Here is a 14,623-nt window from a genome sequence, read left to right as displayed (position 1 = left end):
AGCAGAAAGAGAAATCAGGAAAATAATTTCATTCCCAATTGCATCCAAAATAATAAAATACCTAGGAATACACCTAACCAAGGAAGTGAAAGACCTATAACCTGAAAACCACTAGACACTCTTAAGAGAAATTAAAGAGAACATTAATTAATGGAAATTCATCCCATGCTTTTGGGTAGGAAGAATTAATATTGTCAAAATGGCCATCCCACCTAAATCAATCTACAGATTCAATAAAATCCCTATCAAAATACTAACAGCATTCTTCAACCAACTGGAAAAAATAGTTCTAAAATTCGTATGGAGCCACAGAAGAACCCAAATAGCCAAAGCAATCCTGAGAAGGAACAACAAAGAGAAGGGATCTTGCTTCCCAACTTTAAGCTCTACTACAAAGCCACAGTAATCAAGACAATTTGGTACTGGCAAAAGAACAGACCCACAGACCAGTGGAACAGAAAAGAGAGTCCAGATATTAATCCAAACATATACAGTCAATCAATAGATGATAAAGGAGCCATGAACATATACAATTGGGAAATGACAGCCTCTTCAACACCTGGTGTTGACAAAACTGCACAGCTACGTGCAAGAGAATGAAACTGGATTATTGTCTAACCCCATACACAAAAGTAAACTCAAAATGGATCAAAGACCTGAATGTAAGTCAGGAAACCATGAAATTCTTACAGAAAAACATAGGCAAAACTCTCTCAGACACAAACATGAGCAACTTCTTCCTGAACACATCTCCACGGGCAAGGGAAACAAAAGCAAAAATGAACAAGTGGGACTATATCAAACTAAAAAGCTTCTGTATGGCAAAATACACCATAAGTAGAACAAAAAGACATTCTACAGTATGGTAAGATATCTTCATAAATAACATATCCGATAAGTGGTTGATATTCAAAATATATAAAGAGCTCAAACACATTAACAAACAAAAAGCAAGTAAGCCAATTAAAAACTAGGCAGACGAGCTCAACAGACACTTCTCCAAAGAAGAAATTCAGATGGCCAAAAGACACATGAAAAGATGCTCCACGTTGCTAATCATCAGAGAAATGCAAATTAAAACCACAATGAGATATCACCTCACATGAGTTAGGATGGCCTTCATTCAAAAGACAAGCGACAACAAATGTTGGTGACAATGTGGAGAAAGGGGAACCCCTCCTACAGTACTGGTAGGAATATCAATTTCTTCAACGATCGTGTAAAGCAATATGGAGGTTCCTCTAAAAAATAAAACAAAAAATATTTGACCCGAAATTCCAATCCTGGGTATTTTCCCTAAGAATATAGGAGCCCAGTTTTAAAAAGACATATGCACCCCTCTGTTTATCGCAGCACTATTTAAAATACCCAATAAACGGAAGCAACCTAAGTATCTATCAGTAGATGAATGGATAAAGAACATGTGGTACAAATACACAATGGAATATGATTCAGCCATAAGAAGAAAACAAATCCTACAATTTGCAACAACATGGATGGAGCTAGAGGGTATTACGCTCAGTGAAATAAGTTAGGCAGAGAGAGACAAATACCAAATGATTTCCCTCATTTATGGAGAATAACAACAAAGCAAAACTGAAGGAATAGAAGAGCATTAGGCTCACAGACCCCAGGAAGGGACTAGCGGTTACCAAAGGGGAGGGGAGAGGTGGGGCAGGGCTGGTGGGGAGGGAGGGCGACGGGGATGGGGCATATTATGATTAGTACACATGGCGTGGGGTTGGATCATGAGGAAGAAAGCGTAACACACGTGAGACAAACAGTGACTCTGTGGAATCGTACTACGCTGACGGACAGTGACTGCAATAATGGGCTATGGGGGACGCCAGGTCAAGGCTTGTCCACCAAACAATGCCAATAATGAAGAAAATAAGGAAAGCAGAAGAGAGATGCAAGTGCAACCTGGCTTTGACAGCCCAGCCCAAGGAAGATAGGAGTCAAGGAGAGGAAACCAAATGGAAAGACAGATCCTCGTACCACATCTTTCCTCACAAGGTGCACTCAATAAATTCACCTGATTCTTGAACCAAGTTACAAAAAGAGCTCCTTAATCCCTTCTTGTGCTCCTAGAAAGGGACAAGTTCATCAAACGGATCAACTGATATGATTTCAGAACAAATGGAACTGTTCATCCTAAACGTTGCTCCTTCCTAAGAACGTTAGTTTACCATACATATAATTAAAAATGGGTATGATATGTTATAAAATATATTATAAATAAGTACTAGTTTTTTATATCAATGAACATCTGTAAGAAATGTTGGGATGATTTCCCTAACATAAGATCCTGGGGGACAGGGGGGCTGTCACACATGTCCTGTCGGAGTCCCCCTTCACAGAGCTCAGCCATTTAGGTGTTCTTTTAGCTCACCTACTACTGCCTCCACCCAATCCTGGTTTCTTGGTGAGAACCTGACCTCCCTATTGGCTACCTCGTACCTTTAAACTGCCTGCTCGCGACATCATTCTCCCACCGACCTATCACCACCCGTAGAACCTTGGGATTTCCACGGAGTTGTCTGTAAACAGACTTGGAGCACGGCAAGTGACCAGTGACCGGTAATCTTCGTGCCGGACACACGTACTCTTTGGCTTCAGCCACTCAGACATCCTCTAGCATCTTCTCCTCATCTCTGGGATCTACAGTTGGTGTTTCCTCTTCTTCTCTGACCATGTCAGGTAAGGAAAGAAACTCTTAAAAGATTTTCATTAGATGTTTTTGCCCCTAAATTTAGTAGCAGGTTTAAAATAGCATGAAATAATGGGAGAAAGTGTTGAAGTAGAAATCTGGAGACCTAGTTACACTTTTGACTTTGACATTTACTAGCTGTGTGACTTTGGACAAGTCACTGACTCTCCAAGAAAATCTGGTTTTTGCTCTTCTGTTACATTAGGATGGCAGATTGGTTCTCTCTGGTCCCTTTCTTTTCCAATATTGAGTCTTAAAGGGCACCCATGTAGAAAATGAAGTCAGAGGCATCTTGAAAGTGTTTCCACAGAAACAGAGAAAACAAGGCGGTGTAGAAAACTGGCAGCATACACTGAGATGTATCACCTGTAGTGGCCTCCCTCCACTAGTGTTTCAAATTTATTATGTTTTAATTTAATGATGTTTAAAAAGTAATAGCCACACATTCTGAAGTGTTCTATCTAAACCAGGTGAAGAGAGAAGTAGGGGGAGAGGACAGAGAAAAGGCAACTCCAAGCAAGCTGAGGAGGGTAAGCCGTCCAGGAGCAAAGCCCGGGCAGAGGAAAAGCCGACCATGCCCAGGATGAAGCGCAAGAAAAACCAACCTGAGCTCAGCCAAGAGAACTTTAAAAAACATCGAAGCACGCTGGGCATGCACCTGCTGGAGCCTGCGCAGCTTTTTCATGCACCGGGGAAGGCGGCTGATAAGGAAACTCGATTCTCTTCTTCCCAGGCCTTGGGAAATTCAAGGAACCCCAAAGACCCCCAGCCACCCCCGGCCGGCAAACCGTGGCTGAATACTCCACATGACGGTAAAGGCCTTGGGAAGACTCATGCCAGAGCCCGGAAACCAGATGGCAGTGTCAAAAGAGAGTGTCCATCTCCATCCCAGGATGAACGGCCACCTCCTGGGAAGGTCAAGTTGGTGCCTCTGCCTTTTCTGACTGAGGACAGGCCTCAAGCTCGCCGAGTTCCTCGGAGGCCACAGTCTCTGGCCTCACGCTGGCCAGCTTTGCCTTCCTCTACCCGGCCTCGATCTACTGACGCTGCTCAACCTACTGCAGTCGGTTCGTCCCGGCAAGCACGTGCATCTTTGACGGGTCCTGCCTGCTCATCTCTGGGTCCAGTCCAGACCAACTCAACCCAGCCACACCGGACCGACTCTACCCGGCCCAGGGTCACCCAGACCGCTGCCTCTAGACCTGCACCCTACAGAACATCATCTCGCACTTCCCTCCAGCAGGAGCCCCTTCCCACTGCTGTGCCCCAGCACGAGCCTCCACCCAAGCCTCAAACCCAGCTTCCACCCCAAGAACCCTGCTTCCAACCCCGTCCATGGAGGAAACCCAGTATTTCTGGACCACTCATGTCAAAGCCCATCACCCCGAAGAGCGGAGGCCAGAGCGGGAGGCTATGAAGAGGCGGGCTCAACGAGAGCGGGAGGATGCTGCCAAATACACCTGTGCGGGGAAACTACAGTTTTTCATTGGGAGGGAAAAGGAAATGGGAACTGCCGACTACTATGGCTACGTCATGTAAGAGCTGATAGGACTGTTGGTGCCACTTTGGTTAGCAGCTGTAGACAGACAGATAATACGTTTCCCCACGTAGATAGACAGATATGTTTCCACACGTAGACAGATAAGCTTCCACACGTAGACAGATAGATGTAAGTTCCTCTATTTATTCTGGTAGATTTAAAAACAATAAAACAATAAATGTTAATAGAGGTTAAGAGATGAATAATAAGAAGCCTTTGGAGTTTTGATATGCTTTTAACTGTGGTTTCTCTTTGGTGGGGGTGGGGATGAGAGCCTGTATGAGAAAGAAAGACCTGGAAGGTGGACGGCACGTCAGGGAAAAGGGGTAAGAACTGGGGACAGAGGAAGGAACTCGGCCCAGGGTCAGGAAGGCCAAGGGGGGTGGGTGTGGGGGGTGGGGGGGGGGGGAGAGGTTACAGGTTTATAGAAAGGAGCCGGCGTGCGGGAAATGGCAGAAGTAAGAAGCGCATCAGGGCTAAGGGTCAGGGTCAACCTTTGAATAGTTGAAGATGGCAGGAGATGCGTCTAGGTTGACCAGGAGAAATGTAAAAAGTCTCTCTTGAGGGCTGACATCATGTCTCATGACCACCAGGTAAGCATTTTAGAAAACAAGGGATTCAGGACACAACTCCAAAACTTTGGGCTGCCTAATCCAGGAGAGGCGAGTACAAATCAGAGAAGGATCTGCCAGACGAATGGCAGGGGCTCAGAGCTATCCTGGGGGCAGCTGATAACAGGGGCTGAGCCCAGCGAACTGCTGCGGCAGGAGCCCCAGCCAGGGCAGGGCCTGGGATTTAAATCACCGTTTACTCAACTCCTGCGCACCAGGCCCGAGAGCACACTACTGTCTGTATCACTGTGCCACTTCACTAGTGAGGTTCAGCCATGGACTGAGGTCACACTGCATGGGGAGGGGCAGGGCCTCAATCTGAGGCCCATATGCCTCCAAAGTCCTTGGTATTTCAGGCGCCCTGAGGTGGCCAACCTGGCTTCCAGGGCACGGCACCCGGAGCCCCATGGCGGACCAGATGAAACTTCGGACGGGCCTAAATGTTCACTTGACAGGAACAGTCCTCCTCCGTCAACCCTGGCCCGCGCAGCCTGCTCTAAACATCACTAACCACCTAAGCCCACAAGAAGTATCTCCCTGGAAGCACCCACTTCTTCCAGGTGTGAGCGATGGGAGTGTGCGCGTGCTGGGTTGCCATGCCACCAACTGGAGGCCTGAGGCTCAGGATGGTCCAGAGGCGCTACTTAGGAGAAGGCCCCTTGGGGCAGCCACAGGGAGGGCACGGGACTAGACAGGAAAAGGGAATGGAGTGCGGGGAAGGGGAGAGGAGAACAGCAGGTAATCTCACCTTGGGAAAATTGGTGATTTACATTACAAAAGTTATTGAGATGTAATTCACGAACCATAAAATTCACCTCTAGAAACTTTAGTAAAATCAGTGGCACTCAGCACATTCACAAGCTTGTGCAACCATCATTATCTAACCCACAGCATTTCCATCATTCCCCAAAGAACCACCCCTGACACATTAGCAGGCACTCCTCATTCCCTCCTCTCTGCACACCCAGGCAGCCTCTACTCTGTTTTCTCTGTGTGTGGATTTGCTTGTATGGACATTTCATATATATGAAATGATACAGTACGTGGCTTTTGTGTCTGGCTGCTTTCACTTAGCCTAATGTTCCCAGAACTCATCCATGTTATACCAGTATTTTGTCAGTATTTTCATTCCTTTTTATGACTTTATAATACCCCATTGTGTGGCTCTACCATCAAAGACCTGAATGTAAGTCATAAAACCATACAACTCTTAGAGAAACACATAGGCAAAAATCTCTTGGACATAAACATGAGCAGCTTCTTCCTGAACATATCTACCTGGGCAAGGGAAGCAAAAGCAAAAACAAACAAGTGGGATTATATCAAAGTAAAACGCTTCTGTACATCAAAGGACATCATCAGTGGAACAAAAAAGCGTCCTACGCTACGGGAGAATGTATTTATAAATGACGTATCCGATAAGGGTTTGACATCCAAATTATATAAATAGCTTGCGCACCAGCAGAAAGAAAGCAAATAAACCAATTAAAAAATGGGCGGAGGAGCTGAAAAGACACTTCTCCGAAGAAGAAGTTCAGATGGCCAACAGGCAGGTGAAAAGATGCTCCACATTGCTAATCATCGGAGGAATGAAAATTAAAACCACCTCAAACCAGTTAGGATGGCCAACATCCAAAAGACAGACAACAACAAATGTTGGCGAGGATGTGGAGAAAGGGGAACCCTCCTACACTGCTGGTGGGAATGTAAATTAGTTCAACCACTGTGGAAAGCAGTATGGAGGTTCCTCAAACAGCTCAAAATAGAAATTCCGTTTCATCCGGGATTTCCACTCCTAGGAATTTACCCTAAGAATGCAGGAGCCCAGCCCAGTTTGAAAAAGACAGATGCACCCCTATGTTGATCGCAGCACTACTTACAGTAGCCATGAAATGGAAGCAACCTAAGTGTCCATCAGTAGATGAAGGGATAAAGAAGATGTGGTGCATATACACAATGGAATATGATTCAGCCATAACAAGAAAACAAATCCTACCATTTGCAACAACATGGATGGAGCTAGAGGGTATTACGCTCAGTGAAATAAGTTAGGCAGAGAGAGACAAATACCAAATGATTTCCCTCATCCATGGAGTATAACAACAAAGCAAAACTGAAGGAATAGAAGAGCATTAGGCTCACAGACCCCAGGAAGGGACTAGCGGTTACCAAAGGGGAGGGGAGAGGTGGGGCAGGGCTGGTGGGGAGGGAGGGCGACGGGGATGGGGCATGTTATGATTAGGGTACACATGGCGTGGGGGGGCGGATCATGAGGAAGAAAGCGTAGCACACGTGAGACAAACAGTGACTCTGTGGAATCGTACTACGCTGACGGACAGTGACTGCAATAATGGGCTATGGGGGACGCCAGGTCAAGGCTTGTCCACCAAACAATGCCAATAATGAAGAAAATAAGGAAAGCAGAAGAGAGATGCAAGTGCAACCTGGCTTTGACAGCCCAGCCCAAGGAAGATAGGAGTCAAGGAGAGGAAACCAAATGGAAAGACAGATCCTCGTACCACATCTTTCCTCACAAGGTGCACTCAATAAATTCACCTGATTCTTGAACCAAGTTACAAAAAGAGCTCCTTAATCCCTTCTTGTGCTCCTAGAAAGGGACAAGTTCATCAAACGGATCAACTGATATGATTTCAGAACAAATGGAACTGTTCATCCTAAACGTTGCTCCTTCCTAAGAACGTTAGTTTACCATACATATAATTAAAAATGGGTATGATATGTTATAAAATACATTATAAATAAGTACTAGATTTTTATATCAATGAACATCTGTAAGAAATGTTGGGATGATTTCCCTAACATAAGATCCTGGGGGACAGGGGGGCTGTCACACATGTCCTGTCGGAGTCCCCCTTCACAGAGCTCAGCCATTTAGGTGTTCTTTTAGCTCACCTACTACTGCCTCCACCCAATCCTGGTTTCTTGGTGAGAACCTGACCTCCCTATTGGCTACCTCGTACCTTTAAACTGCCTGCTCGCGACATCATTCTCCCACCGACCTATCACCACCCGTAGAACCTTGGGGTTTCCACGGAGTTGTCTGTAAACAGACTTGGAGCACGGCAAGTGACCAGTGACCGGTAATCTTCGTGCTGGACACACGTACTCTTTGGCTTCAGCCACTCAGACATCCTCTAGCATCTTCTCCTCATCTCTGGGATCTACAGTTGGTGTTTCCTCTTCTTCTCTGACCATGTCAGGTAAGGAAAGAAACTCTTAAAAGATTTTCATTAGATGTTTTTGCCCCTAAATTTAGTAGCAGGTTTAAAATAGCATGAAATAATGGGAGAAAGTGTTGAAGTAGAAATCTGGAGACCTAGTTACACTTTTGACTTTGACATTTACTAGCTGTGTGACTTTGGACAAGTCACTGACTCTCCAAGAAAATCTGGTTTTTGCTCTTCTGTTACATTAGGATGGCAGATTGGTTCTCTCTGGTCCCTTTCTTTTCCAATATTGAGTCTTAAAGGGCACCCATGTAGAAAATGAAGTCAGAGGCATCTTGAAAGTGTTTCCACAGAAACAGAGAAAACAAGGCGGTGTAGAAAACTGGCAGCATACACTGAGATGTATCACCTGTAGTGGCCTCCCTCCACTAGTGTTTCAAATTTATTATGTTTTAATTTAATGATGTTTAAAAAGTAATAGCCACACATTCTGAAGTGTTCTATCTAAACCAGGTGAAAAGAGAAGTAGGGGGAGAGGACAGAGAAAAGGCAACTCCAAGCAAGCTGAGGAGGGTAAGCCGTCCAGGAGCAAAGGCCGGGCAGAGGAAAAGCCGACCATGCCCAGGATGAAGCGCAAGAAAAACCAACCTGAGCTCAGCCAAGAGAACTTTAAAAAACATCGAAGCACGCTGGGCATGCACCTGCTGGAGCCTGCGCAGCTTTTTCATGCACCGGGGAAGGCGGCTGATAAGGAAACTCGATTCTCTTCTTCCCAGGCCTTGGGAAATTCAAGGAACCCCAAAGACCCCCAGCCACCCCCGGCTGGCAAACCGTGGCTGAATACTCCACATGACGGTAAAGGCCTTGGGAAGACTCATGCCAGAGCCCGGAAACCAGATGGCAGTGTCAAAAGAGAGTGTCCATCTCCATCCCAGGATGAACGGCCACCTCCTGGGAAGGTCAAGTTGGTGCCTCTGCCTTTTCTGACTGAGGACAGGCCTCAAGCTCGCCAAGTTCCTCGGAGGCCACAGTCTCTGGCCTCACGCTGGCCAGCTTTGCCTTCCTCTACCCGGCCTCGATCTACTGACGCCGCTCAACCTACTGCAGTCGGTTCGTCCCGGCAAGCACGTGCATCTTTGACGGGTCCTGCCTGCTCATCTCTGGGTCCAGTCCAGACCAACTCAACCCAGCCACACCGGACCGACTCTACCCGGCCCAGGGTCACCCAGACCGCTGCCTCTAGACCTGCACCCTACAGAACATCATCTCGCACTTCCCTCCAGCAGGAGCCCCTTCCCACTGCTGTGCCCCAGCACGAGCCTCCACCCAAGCCTCAAACCCAGCTTCCACCCCAAGAACCCTGCTTCCAACCCCGTCCATGGAGGAAACCCAGTACTTCTGGACCACTCATGTCAAAGCCCATCACCCCGAAGAGCGGAGGCCAGAGCGGGAGGCTATGAAGAGGCGGGCTCAACGAGAGCGGGAGGATGCTGCCAAATACACCTGTGCGGGGAAACTACAGTTTTTCATTGGGAGGGAAAAGGAAATGGGAACTGCCGACTACTATGGCTACGTCATGTAAGAGCTGATAGGACTGTTGGTGCCACTTTGGTTAGCAGCTGTAGACAGACAGATAATACGTTTCCCCACGTAGATAGACAGATATGTTTCCACACGTAGACAGATAAGCTTCCACACGTAGACAGATAGATGTAAGTTCCTCTATTTATTCTGGTAGATTTAAAAACAATAAAACAATAAATGTTAATAGAGGTTAAGAGATGAATAATAAGAAGCCTTTGGAGTTTTGATATGCTTTTAACTGTGGTTTCTCTTTGGTGGGGGTGGGGATGAGAGCCTGTATGAGAAAGAAAGACCTGGAAGGTGGACGGCACGTCAGGGAAAAGGGGTAAGAACTGGGGACAGAGGAAGGAACTCGGCCCAGGGTCAGGAAGGCCAAGGGGGGTGGGTGTGGGGGGGAGAGGTTACAGGTTTATAGAAAGGAGCCGGCGTGCGGGAAATGGCAGAAGTAAGAAGCGCATCAGGGCTAAGGGTCAGGGTCAACCTTTGAATAGTTGAAGATGGCAGGAGATGCGTCTAGGTTGACCAGGAGAAATGTAAAAAGTCTCTCTTGAGGGCTGACATCATGTCTCATGACCACCAGGTAAGCATTTTAGAAAACAAGGGATTCAGGACACAACTCCAAAACTTTGGGCTGCCTAATCCAGGAGAGGCGAGTACAAATCAGAGAAGGATCTGCCAGACGAATGGCAGGGGCTCAGAGCTATCCTGGGGGCAGCTGATAACAGGGGCTGAGCCCAGCGAACTGCTGCAGCAGGAGCCCCAGCCAGGGCAGGGCCTGGGATTTAAATCACCGTTTACTCAACTCCTGCGCACCAGGCCCGAGAGCACACTACTGTCTGTATCACTGTGCCACTTCACTAGTGAGGTTCAGCCATGGACTGAGGTCACACTGCATGGGGAGGGGCAGGGCCTCAATCTGAGGCCCATATGCCTCCAAAGTCCTTGGTATTTCAGGCGCCCTGAGGTGGCCAACCTGGCTTCCAGGGCACGGCACCCGGAGCCCCATGGCGGACCAGATGAAACTTCGGACGGGCCTAAATGTTCACTTGACAGGAACAGTCCTCCTCCGTCAACCCTGGCCCGCGCAGCCTGCTCTAAACATCACTAACCACCTAAGCCCACAAGAAGTATCTCCCTGGAAGCACCCACTTCTTCCAGGTGTGAGCGATGGGAGTGTGCGCGTGCTGGGTTGCCCTGCCACCAACTGGAGGCCCGAGGCTCAGGATGGTCCAGAGGCGCTACTTAGGCGAAGGCCCCCCTTGGGGCAGCCACAGGGAGGGCACGGGACTAGACAGGAAAAGGGAATGGAGTGCGGGGAAGGGGAGAGGAGAACAGCAGGTCATCTCACCTTGGGAAAATTGGTGATTTACATTACAAAAGTTATTGAGATATAATTCACGAACCATAAAATTCACCTCTAGAAACTTTAGTAAAATCAGTGGCACTCAGCACATTCACAAGCTTGTGCAACCATCATCATTATCTAACCCACAGCATTTCCGTCATTCCCCAAAGAACCACCCCTGACACATTAGCAGGCACTCCTCATTCCCTCCTCTCTGCACACCCAGGCAGCCTCTACTCTGTTTTCTCTGTGTGTGGATTTGCTTGTATGGACATTTCATATATATGAAATGATACAGTACGTGGCTTTTGTGTCTGGCTGCTTTCACTTAGCCTAATGTTCCCAGAACTCATCCATGTTATACCAGTATTTTGTCAGTATTTTCATTCCTTTTTATGACTTTATAATATTCCATTGTGTGGCTCTACCATCAAAGACCTGAATGTATGTCATAAAACCATACAACTCTTAGAGAAACACATAGGCAAAAATCTCTTGGACATAAACATGAGCAGCTTCTTCCTGAACATATCTACCTGGGCAAGGGAAGCAAAAGCAAAAACAAACAAGTGGGATTATATCAAAGTAAAACGCTTCTGTACATCAAAGGACATCATCAGTGGAACAAAATAGCGTCCTACGCTACGGGAGAATGTATTTATAAATGACGTATCCGATAAGGGTTTGACATCCAAATTACATAAATAGCTTACACACCAGCAGAAAGAAAGCAAATATACCAATTAAAAAATGGGCAGAGGAGGTGAAAAGACACTTCTCCGAAGAAGTTGTTCAGATGGCCAACAGGTAGGTGAAAAGATGCTCCACATTGCTAATCATCGGAGGAATGAAAATTAAAACCACAATGAGATACCACCTCAAATCAGTTAGGATGGCCGACATCCAAAAGACAAACAACAACAAATGTTGGCGAGGATGTGGAGCAAGGGGAACCCTCCTACACTGCTGGTGGGAATGTAAATTAGCTCAACCACTGTGGAAAGCAGTATGAAGGTTCCTCAAACAGCTCAAAATAGAAATACCGTTTCTCCCAGGATTTCCACTCCTAGGAATTTACCCTGAGAGTGCAGGAGCCCAGCCCAGTTTGAAAAAGACAGATGCACCCCTATGTTGATCGCAGCACTACTTACAGTAGCCATGAAATGGAAGCAACCTAAGTGTCCATCAGTAGATGAAGGGATAAAGAAGATGTGGTGCATATACACAATGGAATATAATTCAGCCATAACAAGAAAACAAATCCTACCATTTGCAACAACATGGATGGGTCTACAGGGTATTACGCTCAGTGAAATAAGCCAAGCGGAAAAAGGGAAATACCAAATGGTTTCACTCATCTGTGGTGTATAAGAACAAAGGAAATCCTGCAGGAACAAAACAGCAGCAGAAGCACAGGACCCAAGAATGGACTAACAAGTACCAAAGGGAAAGGGACTGGGGAGGATGGGTGGGTAAGGAGGGATAAGTGGGGGGAGAAGAAAGGGGGTATTATGATTAGGGTGCATAATGGGGGTTGGGAGAAAGGGGAGCTCTGTAAAACACAGAGAAGAGAAGTACTGATTCTACAACATTTTGCTATACTGATGGACAGTGACTGTAATGGGATTTGTGGGGGTGTCGTGGTATAGGGGAGAGCCTAGTAAACATAATATTCTTCATGTAATTGTAGATTAATGATAACAAAGCATAAATAAAAAAAATAAAAGATAGAAAGAAAAGAGGGATTACTCCATGATAGGATTAAACTAACTGCAAATCAATGATTAATGCATGCTTTACATATCCTTAATTTTCATCATTTAAAGGGTGTCAGATGATCAGCTATGGAAGTACATTTTTCTGATAATATTCCTTTCTCTTAAAAAAAAAAAGCATAAGGGGGTGGAAGATGGCGGCGTGAGTAGAGCAGCGGAAATCTCCTCCCAAAACAACATATATCTATGAAAATATAACAAAGACAACCCTTCCTAGAATAAAGACCAGAGGACACAGGACAATATCCAGACCACATCCGCACCTGCAAGAACCCAGCGCCTCGCGAAGGGGGTAAGATACAAGCCCCGGCCCCGCGGGAGCCGAGCGCCCATCCCCCCAGCTCCCGGCAGGAGAAGAGTAGGCAGAGCGGGAGGGAGACGGAGCCCAGGACTGCCGAACACCCAGCCCCCGCCATCTGGACCAGAGTGCAGTCACAGTACGTGCCCAGGGGGCCCTGGATGCTAGGGAAACAGGGCAGAAAGAACAGTGAGCGGGCACTGGAGGCCGGGTGCCGGAGGACATAAGAAAAGCGCGTGACCATTTTTTTTTTTTTTTGCTTTTTTGTTGTTTTGTTTTGGCGAGCGCTTTTTGGAAGTCTTAAAGGGATAGGGACCCCAATACTAGGGAAACAGGGCAGCAAGAACACTGAGCGGGCACCGGTGTCCTGGCGCAGGAGGACACCAGAAAAGCGAGCGACCATTTTTTTTTGTGTGTGTGTGTGGTTTTGTTTTGGCAAGCGCTTTTTGGTAGTCTTAAAGGGATAGGGACCCCAATACTAGGGAAACAGGGCAGCAAGACCGGTGAGCAGAGGCCTGAGGCTGGCACTGGAGAATAAAGAAAAACGAGTGACCACGTTTTTTTTTAATTTAAAAAATCTTTTTTTTTTTTTTTCGTGGTCGATGTTTTGTTTTGGCGGGTGCTTTTTGGAACTCTTAAAGGGGAAGGGCGGGACATTTAATCCAGAGGTAGGGAATCCGGGGATCTCTGGGCACCCTAAACCCTGAGCTGGAGGGAGCAGGGAGGCCCCTTACGGAGATAAATAGCCTCCCAGCCGCTCCTGCTCCAACGCGACTCCACCATGTTGGAGTAGCTGCCCGAGCCAGGCCACGCCCACAGCAACAGCGGAGATTAACTCCATACCAGCCGGGCAGGAAGCAGAAACCCTGTCTGCGCGCAGCTGCGCAACACAAGCCACTAGAGGCCGCTGTTCTCCCAGGAGAGGAGGGCCACAAACCAACAAGAAAGGAAGTTCTTCCAGCCGTCACTCGTCCCAGCTCTGCAAACTATTCCTATCACCATGAAAAGGCAAAGCTACAGGCCGACAAAGATCACAGAGACAACACCAGAGAAAGAAAAAGACCTAACCAGTCTTCCTGAAAAAGAATTCAAAATAAGAATCATAAACATGCTGACAGAGATGCAGAGAAATACGCAAGAGAAATGGGATGACGTCCGGAGGGAGATCACAGATGCCAGAAAGGAGATCGCAGAAATGAAACAAACTCTGGAAGGGTTTATAAGCAGAATGGATAGAATGCAAGAGGCCATTGATGGAATTGAAATCAGAGAACAGGAACGCATAGAAGCTGACATAGAGAGAGACAAAAGGATCTCCAGGAGTGAAACAATATTAAGAGAACTGTGTGACCAATCCAAAAGGAACAATATCCGTATTACAGGGGTGCCAGAAGAAGAAGAGAGAGGAAAAGAGATGGAAAGTATCTTAGAAGAAATAATTGCTGAAAACTTCCCCAAGCTGGGGGAGGAAATAATCGAACAGACCACGGAAATACACAGAACCCCCAACAGAAAGGATCCAAGAAGGACAACACCAAGACACATAATAATTAAAATGGCAAAGATCAAGGA

The sequence above is a fragment of the Manis pentadactyla genome, chromosome 15, assembly GCF_030020395.1.
Source record: "Manis pentadactyla isolate mManPen7 chromosome 15, mManPen7.hap1, whole genome shotgun sequence".
Lineage (NCBI taxonomy): Eukaryota > Metazoa > Chordata > Mammalia > Pholidota > Manidae > Manis > Manis pentadactyla.
Note: the sequence above shows the minus strand (reverse complement) of the source record.